The following is a 16,414-nucleotide window of genomic DNA, read 5'->3' on the forward strand; positions in this document are numbered from 1 at the left end:
CCTTATGACGTAGCCATTGTCTCAGGACTAAGCGCTTCCCTTCTCCCAGGCTGCCGAGGGCCCACACAGCAGCTAGGAGGGAGGAACAGCGCTCGCGGGCTTCCCTTCTCAGCTCAGCAAACTGGACAGTTAAATCCTCCTACAGCATCCTCCCCTCGTCCTCCGGCCATCTCCCAGAAGAAACTGTACCCAGAACAAGGATTATGCTTTATTTACTCCACAAAATCACGGGTGGAGGGGCAATGTGACTATCCCGGGGGGAAAATGCAAATTAAAAATTAAACTTCTTGGAAAGCACCTGAATTTATCAAGCTCTGGTGCCCGAGACACTGTGCTTTCTGTATCATTGTCTCAAACAATAAAAACCCTGCACGCCCTTTATAACGAAATGAGGCAATACTTTGACAATGACTTTAGGTGCCAAGGACAAAAACATTTTTCGTGGTTATTTGTACAGCCTATCATTTTCTATCCGTGAACTCTAATCAGCTTTCTGGTTAAAATAAACCAAAGATGATTCCCGGAAGAATTCTTAAGATAAAATGGTTAGAGGTTTTTAAAATCCTTCATTTTTAAAAAAAAGTCACAATAAGGCTAAAAGGTGAACCCAAAAAATGTCACTCCTGAAACTTCAGAAAACAGTTACTTCTAACCAAATACCAACTATGTTCTGAGGTCTTTTAGGTAAAAAACTCCAGAAGCCTCTCTGGGCTCTCTACAGTTTTCATGCCCACTCTTAGGCAGAAGACACACATCTGTGATGTTCAAACTGAACAGACACGTATCTGCTTTGAATGAAAATAGGTGTTAACCACTTTCTGCAAGTGACACATTCAGAATGTGTCTCCTGTCAAGTCGCAGTGAGCATCTGATCCTCTAGGAGCTGAACAGGCAAGAGATGACACTCAGGGCACCGCGCGCTCGGGCAAGCGTGTGGCCTGGCTGGGAGAGCGGGACCACAGGGCTCGGCCGCCCACAGCCCCCGGGCCGACTCAGCCCGGCACCTCCAGGGCAGACGGGGAGCTCAGGGCGACAGCTCCCCTCCTCCTCTCAGTTACACCACACCCGGTGATGCTCGGAACTACAGTGTTCTCCCCATGTTAAAAAAGAAAAACAAAACTCCCCACCATTCTGACATCTGCTGAAAGGAATACATGCTACACTTTTGTTTTTTAAGAGCAAGTAAATACATATTTTACGGCCAATGTTTATTTAAGATAATTAGGAAATAAGGAAAGCTTTTTTTTTTAAATGGAGGTACTGGGATTGAGCCCAGGACCTCGTGCGTGCTAAGCAGGAGCTCGACCCTCCCCCCAGGAAAGCTTTTTTAAACAGTATCAAACATTTCTAAGGAATGAAAGAAAGACCTTCCCTCACCCGCCACTATGATCCTTGTCATTTTAAGGGTTGCTACTCTTCAGAATTTATTTAAAATTTAGGATTTTCTTCCATAGGCAAAGATTAAAAGCAAGTTGGACCTACCAGATAATTTATACCAGATAAATTCCATCTTTATGAATTAAGGCAACAGGGAGAATGAACGAAGGGTGGATGGATGCCTGCTTCTACTGACAAACTATGCAACAAGCAACTTCTTTTAAAAATATTATCTGAATCTGGTGTCGAAGGGATTTGTTAAAAAAAAAAAAAAAGCCAGCAGATCACCAGTACAAAGGAAATTCCTGAGACTTACTACTGCTCAGGTATTCGAGGCATTTCACCTGTCTCCTCAACGTGAGGAGGACTGTTAGCTCTGGGAACTGACTGCTCCCATGGGACACATGACAGGGACAGATTTTTCAACTATGCCAACAATCAATGTCCAGTTTCAGGAGAAAATTGGTGTGTGATTATCGTTAAAAATGTTTTCCTTCCAAATTATTCAACGAAATGCTGTGTGTATGGCATGTCTTCCCACTTGAATCTCCGGTTTGTCACAAAGGCAGGAATTGTATCAATCAACCCAACCCAGCCCGTAGAGAGAGTCACAGAGCAAGGCCTGCCTGTCAAGCTTCTCTTTTCAGAGGCCCACCTTACGTCACTGAAACAGGATCTGCTTTATCTCCGTGTGGCTCATGCCTAATCAAAGACTGTCAGCTGATCAGAACTGAAAGCATGACTATTCCAACCCTTCCCCGTTAAGAACATGAGGATTTTTACATCTCCATATAAGCGCCGTTAGCCCACATGAACACTGATGAGCCAAGGGGGCCTCACAGGCCACAGTGTGTGGCTCTGGGGAAAATTAATACCCAAGGAGACTGTGAAGACTGGCTCGTTTTAACCTTCAAACTGTTTCAGCCTCGCCCCTTATGTCATTTCTGCCCCATTTATGATCCCCAAACTACAAGGAACATGGTCTCAGAGCCTCTCGTCTCCATGATCTGTGTCAGAGAACACAACGTGCATGTAGCACTTTTGTCCTTCGGTACCTGATGCTCTTCTAACAAACAGACCCCCGTGGCAAGGAAGGAGAAAATGGGGGGGAAGTATTTTAGTGGGTATCTGGGTCTACTTTTTCTCATCACGGATCCCCTTTATGAAGACACCTAAACTATTATCCAAAAGTACAGGGAGAATAAAGTTAAAATAATTGCCACTTACACCTTGGCTCTGAGCATGGAATAAGAATACTGATTATGTTTCAAATAAAACTGAAAATATAGCTTTCAAATCTGTACCCCAATAACAAAGTACCACGAATGTCAAGACTCTAAACCAAACAGAGGACAAAGTGGGGACGTGTCCTCAACGTGCCACTGAGAAAGTAATTCTCTCAGTTTTGATGGCTTCACTGCACTAACACAGCTGACACAACCTTCAAGTCCCTATTTGGTTGGGCACATAATGCACTCTGATATTACAAACTCTTATTTACAGTATACCAAATTTAACTGCTCACACATGGGATTTGGGGCATTTAACTTCTGGCTATACGATCTTCCCATTTCTGAAATGTCACTAAATAAATACCAAAAAACCGTACTGTGACTTGCTGAATCTTGCCAAAGACTCAATGTAAAGCTTCTATCTCTAAATGTCAAAAATTTCCCATGTGATCTTTTTGGTGAAAGGCATATTAAGTAGGTTCAATTTATTATTATAGTGTCATATTATTAATTTAATACTTCATTTTCAAGAAAGGGGACACTCTTTTGAGTTACGCAACTGTACCTTCAGTAAATCTCTTAACATGAAGAATCGCTGACGGGCAGAGGACCACACAGATGTAAGCCCAGCGGTTCTCCTGGTTTATCAGGGCACCTACGGAAGAAAGGAGGTGGGATGGGGTGGGAGGAGAGCAAGACTGATGAGGGGGCTCTGCAGGGGGAAGGAGCCAGCGCGCAGGGTGCTGTGAGAGCTGAGATGGAGACACGGGCTGGGCACCCGGAGGGACTGGGGCACCTGAACTGACAGGGGAGGAGAGACGAGCCCCAGAGGGAAGAACAAAGGGCTCAGAAAGAGAGGTGAAAGGAGGCCACACTAGGCTGGCACGTCGGCTGTGCCAACCTCTGGCCTCCAGGACCCAGGAGTAAAGAGCTGCCTCAGAGATTAACCGCACCGGGCATGGGGCTATTCTTAGCTGCCTGTGTTGGCTCAAGTCAACCATGTCAGGTGTGCCTCCAGCTACACTGTTTCCAATTGAAATCTCCTTGGAAGTTACATGGGTGTCCTAAAAATAGCCATTTAAAATGAACTCCAGTGTTCCAGCACTTGGCCCAGGATTAGAAAACCCTTTCCCCCCGTCACACACAGGAGCACACGCATACCCCTACTCGGTCAAGGCCGCTGGGAATCTTACAGCACAGAACATCCTATTACATCAGCAATAAGGCTATTTTACCATAGAATAAAGGCACAGAAGTGGTCACAGCTACAAATCACCCTGCCCTGACTTTATTCAGCTGTGCGTTCACTGATCTGCTTCAGGGAAGAGGCAGTTATTCCTACCTAACGCCTGTCATTTACTCACTATAAATAACGACCTCTGGTACTACCGACTTGTGCCAAAATGAAGCCTTGGGCCTCAGGGTGCCCTACAGAGAAGAGAAACGCTGAGAGGTCAGTTCTGACTGGTCCCACTGCACACGCAAGGTGAAGGTCACCATCTCCCCCAGCCCGACCCCCACAAGACAGAGGAAAACATCTCCTGATTGGACCCTGTGGCTTCCGTGTCAATAGAAACACCTTTGAACAACAGAACTTACTTAAGTGAGAATATCTTAGAGGCCCATTTCAAAAACACTGCTGCAGGGCCCGCCCTGTTTCCCTAGAGGCGAAGCCTGCTCTGGTCCTGAAGGGACTGGCCCTCTGATGGGCCGCGCTGGACCCAGAATGGCTCCCCTGCACCTGCAGAACACCTGCCCGGCCCCAGCACCCCAAGAGGGCCAGGAGGGGTACCTACAGCTCCAGGAGGGGTGAACCGAAAAGGAAAGCACACCGCCAGCACTTGGCCCCGGCTAGTCAGGGCCAGTGGGACTTCTCGCCTGTCTCTGGGCCTGCCCCAAGTCATACCGGAGGGTTTCCGGGCCACCACGCGTGAGCTGGATATCCTGGGACATGTGCCTTCTGATCAGGCACCTCTCTGTGTTGTGGTTAATACAACAGGATGAGAGAAACCACAAAGTACAAAAAGCCACAGAGGACTGAGCAACTTACTTATGCCCTCTGAAGCACTGCAAAAACACGTCTTTAGCAGAAATACATGTAATCAAAAGAAGGGGTGGGGTCTGTGGAACTCAAAAGCCCCTGAGCTGTGGTGCACAGTCCACAAATGGGAGAATTCTCCAGATACCTGGGGCAAGCTGAGAGACGGGGGAGCAGACAGCATTCACTTGTCTCAGCTGAGATACATTTCGAAGAGTGAACCCAAAATGACACGATCCAGCAAGCGCTGAGGAAATTCATGTTTTCATTCTCCAGCCCTCGGGATGTGGGCTGGAAGAGGACGCACAGGTGAGCTTTAGCAACAACTGGTTCGCCGTGGGAGTGAAACCCACCAGCCCCCCTTCACCTTCAGGAGCGTGTGGTTCTGACCTCACGCTCCACCTGCTGGCCACTATCAGGGCATCGGCACAGGACCGTGCCCCCCGGCCTCTGATGGATGGCCAGGCTTCAATCAGGTATCAGTTTCTATAGAAGTTGCTCTGAGGGACTGAAAATGACAGCCTACATGACATTGACATTCTGGTGCTCTGAGAACAAACACGCGGCGCAGGCCCAATGTGTTCTGCTACTGGCTGTTGTGAGAGAAGGCAGCCCACGTAAGTTTCATGACATTCCTTTTAAACTAAAAAGAGCAGATGCATGAAGAACAAATGCAGAGAGATGCAATGCCTCCATTTCAGTTAAATGAATTCAGGTGAATGCACAGAATCTATTAATCACCAAAATAATTAATGCTCTTCACCCACACAAATTTGCATTTGACACGCACTTCCGTGCAGTAATGCTACCGGCCGGGGACGGGGTGCCTGCACACCCCAGAGATGAGCTGGACGCTGCAAACGCCAGACCTTCCACTAGCCTGGGATCCATCCTCGCCAGGAGGGCTTTTCGCTGATGTAGAGAGCAAGACGGTCGGAAAAGTCAGCCAGGTCGGACGATAAAACAAAAATACCAAAGCATCAGAGCAACAACCCCTTTCAGGATTCGATTATGCTACTTTGAAGTTAAAACTATTTGCATTTTCATAAAATCCAGAAAGCCAGAGATGGTTGTATAACTGCATAGTTTTTAGAAATAAGTTAAGTATCAGGTTCAGCAAAACTCTTAAAAAGAACAGAAACAGCCCCACAGTCAACTGCTCATCAGAGGCTCATCGTCCGCAATTTCCATCTTGTGACTACACGCAAGCGCCGAGGTGAGCTGGTAGCACGCCCTCAGACCTGGAGACGGATGTCAGCTTGATTCATACTGCGAGAGGAGGAGCAAACACAGCTCGGCTGCTGCCGCGTTTACCTCAACTGTCTCACACACGGAGAGTCAAGGGAAAAGGCGTGTCAGCCATGAGCCCCCGTGGCCCAATCCAACCATCCACTCACGAGACAGAGACGCAGGCACAGTCTGTATTTACAGACGTGAACGCCAGGACACAGGGGATTGTTTCCAAATGGATTTAGCCAAGGTGTGCAAGTCTCAGGGAAAGTCAGGACTGCAGCTACAGTTAAAAGCTGAATTCCAGCACTCACTGTCAATCAAGGTACTTTCCTTATGAAAGTATAGATCTGTCCAAAAAAGGCAGAATTTCAAGATCACTGAATTCATCTTTTTAAGCAATCTGAATGAACCACCTTTGAAGTTACAAAGTAGAACTGACAAAAAAACACGCTCTCATTCTTTATCAGTAATTATTTTCACCGAAAGACTTAAAGGACAAAAAACATTAAAAGTACCTCTCTGAGGGGGAGGGTATAGCTCAGTGGTAGAGTGCGTGCTTAGCTCGTGCGAGGTCCAGCACCTCCGTTAAAATAAAAATAAATAAATCAACCTAATTACCTTCCTTCCCTCCCAAAAAAGAGTCAGTAGCTCTCTGGATGACTGGATTACTGGTAATTTTCACCTTTTTTCTTTATACCTTCTTATATTTTCTAAATCTTCTTTAATAGACAGTAGTACATTTATAATGAGAAGAAAATGTTAATTTTCTTGGCTCAAGGTTTGTTTGAAACTAGAAGGCAGGGCCTAACTATGCTGAATTAAAATAAAAATACAAGAAAGGTGCCACATCAGAAAACAAAACTTAGTTACTCTGTGCAGAAACTGGGAGAACATACCATGGCTGCGACAGTCAGCCTGGCATTCAATCCAGATATCAACACTTGGAGCACTGTGACCTGGAGCGCCCAGGGAGCCTGCCCAGCCAGCCCTGCTGGGCGTCCTGCAGCCCGGGCCGCCCTGTGCTGCCACTCAGATTTCACCAAGGGACTCTCAAAGGCATGTGCTAAGGCTTGGTGGAAAGTCAAGTTTTTATATTAACAGTGGCCTGGTTATTACAAATGAAACCAAATTAAAACTAATCCCAACCTCCTGCCCTTGAGTAAAGTTTTCTCAGGAGCTTCCATGACATGGCTGAACTAACTTTCTTCCTCATCACTGGTGTCCCGGCTAACCTGCTGGCCGCTCAAGCCCTGGGGTGAAGGCGGGACCAGCATCTGGGCAGGCAGAAGGCAGGAGGGCGCTGGGAGCCCAGAAGGAACACAGCACACGGGGAGAAGGGCACTCACGCCGACCGGCTCCCAGGAACCCTGCCCTGCTGAGAAGACACGGGCTTGGGGAGCGCCGGCTCTGGTGCATAACGGGGGCACGGCTCCTTGTCAGGAACACACACCGACAGAAGGACAAAGGCCAGGAAAACGGAGACTGGCGAGATGATTAAACGTCTGTGAACGTGCAACACCCCTACGGAAGTCAGTAATGTCCTCAGGAGGCCCAAAAGCTGCATCCTTCACCCTCATCTCTGCTCTACGCCTCTCAACCACACCTCTTCTCAGAAGTACGTGGCTGGCCTCGTAGCGCCACCGCTTCCCGGCTGCGAGGGTGCCTGCTGACCGGGAGGATTCCGCGTGGGCGAAGGCAGAGGGCAGAGGCTGAGACCTGGGGAAGCTGCACAGCCCACGAGAGAGTCACTTTACAGGAAACAACGCGGCTCCATGACATGCAGCACAAGCTCCCACAGTTACCTGGATGCTTGGCTCCACCTGCATCCTCTGAGGGCGGCTAGTGCCTCCTGTCACCTCTGCCACTTCCCTCCACACACACACAAATTCAGGATGTCAGTAACACGGCCAAAAGCCTGTCGTAACTTGAACCGATGGCTCTCGTGACATCAGCAGCAAGGCCTCTCTTTTAAAACTACCTTGAAATGAAACTCTTAGATACCCTAACACACGTAGTACATATAACGGGGGGACCTTAATACAATGCCTCATCTTGAACATAAAGGAGAATTGGAAGGAAAGCGGGTGAGAATGCATTACTACAGATTTCAGTACTTCCAAGCCTCAGTACCCTGTAACACATAACGAAGCAATGAGAGGCCTGGGGACTCCCCATAAGCACACAGCTATTAACACAAAGCGAAGCAGGCGTGAGGTATAGCTAGACACAAAAGCATTCCCTCTGATGATGAGATTTTCCAAGATGGCAAACAGCCCTTAGGAAAACTCAACAAAATACAATCTTCCTAGATTCACCTGGCACTTGCATTTCTAGAAAATTCGGTAAATATTAAAACCATGCATATGAAAGAGGTTTCCAGCTGAAATACTAGAACAGGTTTTTCACGCGTGTAACTCGCTAGCAGGCACTGAAGGTTGTGCAGGGGCTGACATAATCCCCCACCATGCTGGAGAGCGCTGTGCACTGCAGGCACAATGCTCCTGGACTGAGCCCACTGCAGGCCAGGAGCACCCCAGCCACCGTGACACCCGCATCACCGCCATGAGAACCACTCCTTTACACCAAACTGCCCCCACAGAGCTTACGGAGGCCAGGCTGATTCAGCAAACTGTATTCAGCTGAGGCTGCTCCCTCAGCTGTCACACCAGGAGGAAATCAGCTCTGCCACTACCTCCCTCCCACAGACTCTTTCACTTGGCACCTGGGTGCCCCTCATCCTGTCCCCTTGTTAGGTCACGTGCCCCCCTCCCTGAAGACTATAATCCTTACCTGGCCACTGCTAAAACCTGCCTTGAACAAGCACAGATTCAAAAGATACACGGGCCTGCAAAGCATGTTGTGGGGCTCACGCTTCTGCTCATATCCAAGGAGTGGTCGTGAACCTCACCCAGGATGACCGGGCTATTTTAGCAGAATGCTTTATCAGAATGACATATTTAGAAAAACAAGTTTATTTGATAAGTTCACTGCCAAAATAAAACATACCTGCAAACCCTAGCATAAACAAAATAATGAGCAAAACTTTCACCACTTGGTCTTGAGAGTGCACAGTAATCCCTGCCATGTCAAGTGATATAAAAATTCTTCCTGTATAACTTTTACGAGGCCTTTGGAAATAGCCCAGATTCATACAGACGTCCCTAGTTGCATTTTTAATAAAGAATTCCTCAAAGCTACCTAATTCTGTAAGCTAGAAACTTCACCATCTAATTATTTAAAGCACCATAAAACATGGTTTATAGATACACATGTCCAGTCTATATTAAAACAATGTATGTGATCAGAAATATAAACTTACAACCTTTGGTTTCAACAAGAGAAACTAAAAAAAGAAAAGCCAAAAAAAATAAAATCCCTTCTCAAAGTAAACTAATGTTTAAACAATTAACGTCATATATACACACACACACTTGTACACAAAGCTACCTACCTACACACACACACACACCCTCCATACTTTATATCAAGTCTACAAGGGGAAAAAAATGTAATTAAATGGAAAGTTGTCAAACTACTGCAAGCATGCCTGGTGGCAGAATCCAGAGATCGGAGAAAACAGAGTACCAAGGACTATAATTTTATTTAACTAACATGTGTTAAAAATTTTTGTTCCTAGCTTTCTTCTGCGCATAAGAATATTAAAAAAAAAAAACAAGTCAAAGGTTAAGGTTATTCCTTAAATATGGCCTGCAGTAAAGATGTGGAGAAACTGGAAGCCTCAAACATCAGTGATAGGAATGTAGTACGGTGTAGCCATTCTGGAAGATAATCTGGCAGGTTCTAAAAAAGCTAAACATAAATTTACTATATGACTTCTAGGTATCTACCCAAGAGAACCAAAAGCATATGTCCACCAAATAAAAAAACAAAAAAAACTCCAAAAAGCCCCCCAAACAACAAAACAAACAAGAAAGCCCCACACACGTCCACACCAAATCTTGTGTGCGTGTCTACAGCAGCGTCATTCAAGACAGCTCCAAGCTGGAGACAGCCCAAACGTCCGGCAGCTGGTGAACAAACAGACAAAATGTGGTACATCAAGCAACGGAATATTATTCAGGAATAAAAAGGAACAAGCTACTAATACCGGCTGCAAAGTGGATAAATCTCAGAAACATAAAGCTAAGTGAAAGAAGGCAAATTCATAGAACCACATACTGTTATGAAATTCAGAGAAAGCAAATCTACACAACAGAAACAGAAAGTAGCCCACTGGCTACCGAGGGCTGGGGAGAGGGCGGAAACGCAGTGACTGCTAAATGCCACAGGGGTCGTTCTGGGACGATGGAAATGTTCTAAAACTGGATTTTGGTGATGACTGCACAACTTGGAAAACAAACAAACAAACAAAAGACTATAACATGATTCACATGTAATTCACAAAAACTAGTGAATTACACACTGAATTTTATGGTACGTACATTACACCTCACTCAAGCACACACAGAGAGCCTACAGCTGAAGCCTTGGGCAGATCCAAACTGTAAAACGTTTTTCGTTGTCTCTCTTACTTTCTTAACTCCAGAGTGGAAAAGATGACATCAGGCTATTAACATTATGAGAACGCAGAATTTTGCTATTCAATTTCCTCTTAAAGATAATAAAGGAGCATAAGAGGAGGAAAGTGTGCAGGAGGAGCAAATAAATCTGCTCTTTCCTCATTACGGAGTTCAAATCAGGTCATGGCCCTATTAGCCGGTAACCACGAGTGGCTTACTTATTACTGCGCGCTGCCGGCGGGGGCAGTGCTGGGGCCTGGGAACAGAGGCCACCCTGGGAACGTAAGACCTTCACAGTGGGCAAACCCAGACCAGGCACTAGGCTACGCACGGTAATGGACACTCTAAACGATTAGGAAAGGATGGACTACGGGAATTCTTATGTTTGATTCATGTACTAAAATTTAATACAAGCCACTCATTTCCCAAACCTCAAAGTTAGGTTTTATCAGTTAAAATCAGTTATCAACCTAATAATTTTATATAATCAAAAACCTTAATCTGGTTAAACGGGCACACTGTGCATGATACCCTAAGACAACGACAATGTCCCATCTCCCAACTTCGGCCAAGCACCTACTAGAGAGACTCACTGCTCGACTCGGCCTTACAGCCAAAGCGCTGGCTCGGCTCTGCAGACTCATCACGGGCCTCCTCGCAGCAGGACAGGGGCTGACGGCATCTGGCACCACTGCTGTGGACAATGACTGGGCTCTGGGGCCACGTCTGAGCGCTGTGCACGGACCGCACTCATTGACGGGAGGCGAGGAGGGGCAGGGGGACAAGCATACGGGATGGCCCTGCTGGAAGAAGGGTCCTGGAAGAAGGAAGTGCAGGGATAAGCTCGTCTGAGTCTCGGGAGGTTCCTAACCACCCTCAGCCAGGACACCAAGACTGCCTCCGCCACCTACTCACAGGGGGTCCCAGCCGGAAGCTGTGGCGCATGTGCCGTGTCCAAAAGACAAGCATCTTAGGACCACCTCCTATGCCCTTGCACAAAAGTTTCTGAACAGAAAAAAAAAAACAGTACGTAAATGATAAGAGGACCAATCTGATAGAAATGGCATGGAGTTATTTTTAGTTGAAGTTGATAGGATCTTATGAAAATGAAACCCAGTGGGAAAAGGGTATTCAGGCAGGAAAAGGGAAATACTATATTTATCCCCGTCTCTCCCACCACCCTGGGGCATTTCCTCTATTTTGAGAAGAAAGCAATAAAACGGTTCTCCCTCCAACATTCTCTGTCCGCTCAGAGACACACTGGAGGACAAACTGGCCCACAAACTGGCCCACACGCGTAGCTGGTGTGGGGGCCCCAGCCTTGGGCCTGGAGTACAGAAACACACCATCTCGCAGGTCACACACACACACAGCCACACACCACCATGGCTCTCTGCTGAGTGCGCCCCCTTGGCCTAAGAAATCCTTCCAGGGAGTCCCACTGCTCAGGGAAAGGTAGAGCCCTGCCAGGGAGGAAATGGGGAGACTGCTCCAGCGGGCTCCTGGGACCCACAGCGCCCGACCCCGACTCCCCGACTCCCAAGAGCCTGTGGCTGAACCACCGCTCTCCGTTAACAGAGGTGAGAATATGCTAAGAATGCCAAGGACTGATGAAAATGACCAGCAGTGTTTTCTCACCACCCATTCCCCTCGTCCCCACCCCGTCTCTCTCATTCCTAAATCTCTATTTAAAATAAACTTCGCAGGGGAGAAGTAGGGATCAGGTGAGTAAAAGTGCCAACCTGCATAATCTGATAGAGCTGGCTGGCTAATGTAACATCAGACACGAAAATTATCCTACATAAAAAAATATCTTTCCCATAAAAAATTCAAGCACGCTCGTAATTTAGAGGGCATGTGGCGTTTCAATGCTTAGCAATTAGGAAGCCAGAGTCAGTCCACAGGGTTCTGTCCAATGACCCTTTTAACTACTTGAAAATGATGTCTCATTATCAAATGTTATGGCTCACCTATAAAAACTTCTTTCTAAAAAGTATTGATCCTTGATTTACGTAAGAACATTCTGAGAAGCCCTTTTAAAATCACTCATAGCATGTGTAACATTATTCATAGCTGAGATAAACGCCAGGACCATTTCTTCGTGTCTAGGTGGGTTTCTATTAGTCAGCAACTACGGAAACTTACTGACTATTCTCAGCCAGTTCTACACATGAATCACAGTTGTTGTCAACTCAGACCTCTATAGTGACGAGAGGGGTGTGTGTGGATATCTCAATGCTTGTTTTCAAAAGCTTCCTGGAATTGCACAGCACTCGGAGGACACCAGCAAGCACTCTATTTCTGGATGACCAGACCTTTTGCAAGTTGAGATCACTTTAATTAAGACCTGAACCCCAAATCAATAAAACAGCTCTAATGATCACAACTAAACTTCTCTTTGGAGGATCCTAGTGGAAACTTCCAACAGATAAGAGGCAGCTCTTCCCTGAGGCAAAGCGGCCCCACACAGCCCACTCCCGGGTGGGCCTGGGAGACAGGTGTACCTCGAGGCATGGCTGGGACCCGACAGAGAAGTGATGGGGCTGCCTCCCTGGTCTTAACTCTGGGGACATTCAGCTGGCCCACAGATGCCAGCTGCTGTTCCAAACTCTACTGGCCCTAAGGCCGTTCTTTCTGCGGCTACATTTCTTGGCTATCCTGCTGGTTCTAAGGGCTCCTTCTGTTCTCATAATACACTGCAGATGACAGATGACTTTAAACCCTGATAACCGTACTGATCACCGGTAACATTAATAACTACTGTCAATGAGCAATGATGAAGTGGCAGCTCTTGGCTAAATGCTTTACAGTAACTATTTTACAGATGAGGAAACTGAGGCTTACACAGGCTAGTTTATTTCAGATAAAAAAGCTAAGGAGTGAAGATGGGATTTCAACCCCGTGTCTGACCATGAATTCCGTATCATGAAAGACTACAGGGGGGAGAAAATGCACTTCACGATTTCAATTTCATTCTAACAGCACAGATGACCCACAAGGCATTAGCCGCAGCCATGTCCAAAGTTCTGTGGAAAGAGAAGTTAATGGAAACCACACAGGTTCTGGGAAATGGAGAATAAAAAAAAAAAAAAAAAAGAAGTGTCGCACCCACAACAGATTAACATTTCTCTTGCTAAGAAAACTAGAGTTGGGAAACTGTCTGGGAAGTAAATGATCTTGACAAATGAACTCTTTCTACCGGATTACTGTTAAAACTGAGCTATTGTTAAAACCATATTCAATTGTTTATTTTAATTTGAATTACTTCTGATATTTAGATTTACTATAATAAACTGTCTTTAAAAAAGGAAGTATTTTCAAATATGCTGCTAACAGTTTTTCACAGAAAAAAGTCCCACCAAACTACAGAAATATATTTTTTTAATTTTTAACCCTCATTTAAATGATGTTTCACCCTCCAAGATTATTGGAAGATCATTTTGAAGACGAGTGATAAAAACACTGAAGGTCACATTTATTTACAATACATCCCCCTTTCTTCTTTGTAACAGTGCATGATTGCAAAAGAGGTCTGCTACAAAAAAATTTAAAAACCAAAAAATGACGAATACATGTTCGAAATCTACTGCCATCACTTCTGGCTTCTTCACTTTCTTCTCTTACTCCTGTTTAAGAATTTGAACACCAAAAAAGACTATATACATCATGACCAAGTGGGGTTCATCCCAGGGACACAAGGCTGGTTCAACATACGCAAATCAATCAATGTAATACATCACATCAACAAGAGAAAGGACAAAAACCACATGATCATCTCAATCGATGCAGAAAAAGCATTTGATAAAATTCAACACCCATTTATGATAAAAACTCTTGCCAAAGTGGGTATAGAGGGAACATATCTCAACATAATAAAAGCTATATATGACAAACCTATAGCCAGCATAGTTCTCAACGGTGAAAAACTCAAAAGCTACCCACTAAAATCTGGGACAAGACAAGGATGCCCACTATCACCACTCCTATTCAATATAGTCCTGGAAGTCCTAGCCACAGCACTCAGGCAAGAGAAAGAAATAAAAGGGATCCAAATTGGAAAAGAAGAGGTAAAAGTGTCATTATATGCTGACGACATGTTACTATATATAGAAAACCCTAAAAGGTCCACAAAAAAGCTACTAGAGCTGATCGAAGAATTCAGCAAGGTAGCAGGTTACAAAATTAATGTTCAAAAATCAGTTGCCTTTCTTTACACTAACGATAAATCAACAGAAAAAGAAAGTAAAGAAACAATCCCCTTTAAAATAGCACCCAAAGTAATAAAATATCTGGGAATAAATCTAACCAAGGAGGCGAAAGAATTATACACAGAAAACTATAAACCATTGATGAAGGAAACTAAAGAAGACTTTAAAAAATGGAAAGATATTCCATGCTCTTGGATTGGAAGAATCAATATTGTTAAAATGGTCACACTGCCCAAGGCAATCTACAGATTTAATGCAATCCCTATCCAATTACCCAGGACATATTTCTCAGAACTAGAACAAATCATAATAAAATTTATATGGAACCATCAAAGACCTAGAATTGCTAAAGCATTACTGAAGAGAAAGAAAGAGGCTGGAGGAATAACTCTCCCAGACTTCAGACAATACTATAGAGCTACAGTCATCAAGACAGCATGGTATTGGTACCAAAACAGACATATAGACCAATGGAACAGAATAGAGAGCCCAGAAATGAACCCACAAACTTTTGGTCAACTCATCTTCAACAAAGGAGGCAAGAATATACAATTGAATAAAGACAGTCTCTTCAGCAAATGGTGTTGGGAAAACTGGACAGCAGCCTGTAAAACAATGAAGCTAGAACACACCCTTACACCATATACAAAAATCAACTCAAAATGGATTAAAGACTTAAACATAAGACAAGATACAATAAACCTCCTAGAGGAAAACATAGGCAAAACATTATCTGACATACATTTCAAAAATTTTCTCCTAGAAGAAATAAAAGCAAGAATAAACAAATGGGACCTAATGAAACTTACAAGCTTCTGCAGAGCAAAGGAAACCAGAAATAAAACAAGAAGAAAACCTACGGAATGGGAGAAAATTTTTGCAAGTGAAACCGACAAAGGCTTGATCTCCAAAATATATAAGCAGCTCATACGACTCAATAAGAAAAAAATAAACCACCCAATCCAAAAATGGGCAGAAGACCTAAACAAGCAATTCTCCAAGGAAGACATACAAATGATCAAAAAACACATGAAAAAATGTTCAATATCACTAATTATCAGAGAAATGCAAATCAAAACTACAATGAGGTATCACCTCACACCAGTCAGAATGGCCGTCATTCAAAAATCCACAAATGACAAACGCTGGAGAGGCTGTGGAGAAAGGGGAACCCTCCTACACTGCTGGTGGGAATGCAGTTTGGTGCAGCCACTATGGAAAACAGTGTGGCGATTCCTCAAAAGACTAGGAATAGACTTACCATATGACCCAGGAATCCCACTCCTGGGCTTGTACCCAGAAGGAAATCTACTTCAGGACGACACCTGCACCCCAATGTTCATAGCAGCACTATTTACAATAGCCAAAACATGGAAACAACCTAAATGTCCATCAACAGGTGACTGGATAAAGAAGATGTGGTATATTTATACAATGGAATACTACTCAGCCATAAAAACCGACAACATAATGCCATTTGCAGCAACATGGATGCTCCTGGAGAATGTCATTCTAAGTGAAGTAAGCCAGAAAGAGAAAGAAAAATACCATATGAGATCGCTCATATGTGGAATCTAAAAAACAAAAACAAACAAACAAACAAAAACAAAGCATAAATACAGGACAGAAATAGACTCATGGACAGAGAATACAGACTTGTGGTTACCGGGGTGGGGGGCGGGGTAGAGGGTGGGAAGGGATAGACTGGGGTTTCAAAATTGTAGAATAGATAAACAAGATTACACTGTATAGCACAGGGAAATATACACAAAATGTTATGATAAATCACAGAGAAAAAAATGTGAC

General features: G+C 44.8%; 1 protein-coding gene across 7 annotated transcripts in view; it reads right to left on the minus strand.

Moving 5' to 3' along the window:
* Positions 1-16,414, minus strand: part of AOPEP (aminopeptidase O (putative)) — a 325,297-nt gene that overhangs the window by 46,188 nt on the left and 262,695 nt on the right. The window contains exon 14 of one of the 7 annotated variants that reach the window (XR_012071834.1): positions 3,175-3,264. The exons of the other annotated variants lie outside the window; for them this stretch is intronic. The gene's annotated coding sequence lies outside the window, so the exon portion shown is untranslated. The remainder of the gene's footprint in view (positions 1-3,174; positions 3,265-16,414) is intronic. 7 annotated transcript variants of the gene reach the window in all.

This window comes from Vicugna pacos, chromosome 4 (genome assembly GCF_048564905.1).
Source record: "Vicugna pacos chromosome 4, VicPac4, whole genome shotgun sequence".
In the NCBI taxonomy this organism is placed as follows: domain Eukaryota; kingdom Metazoa; phylum Chordata; class Mammalia; order Artiodactyla; family Camelidae; genus Vicugna; species Vicugna pacos.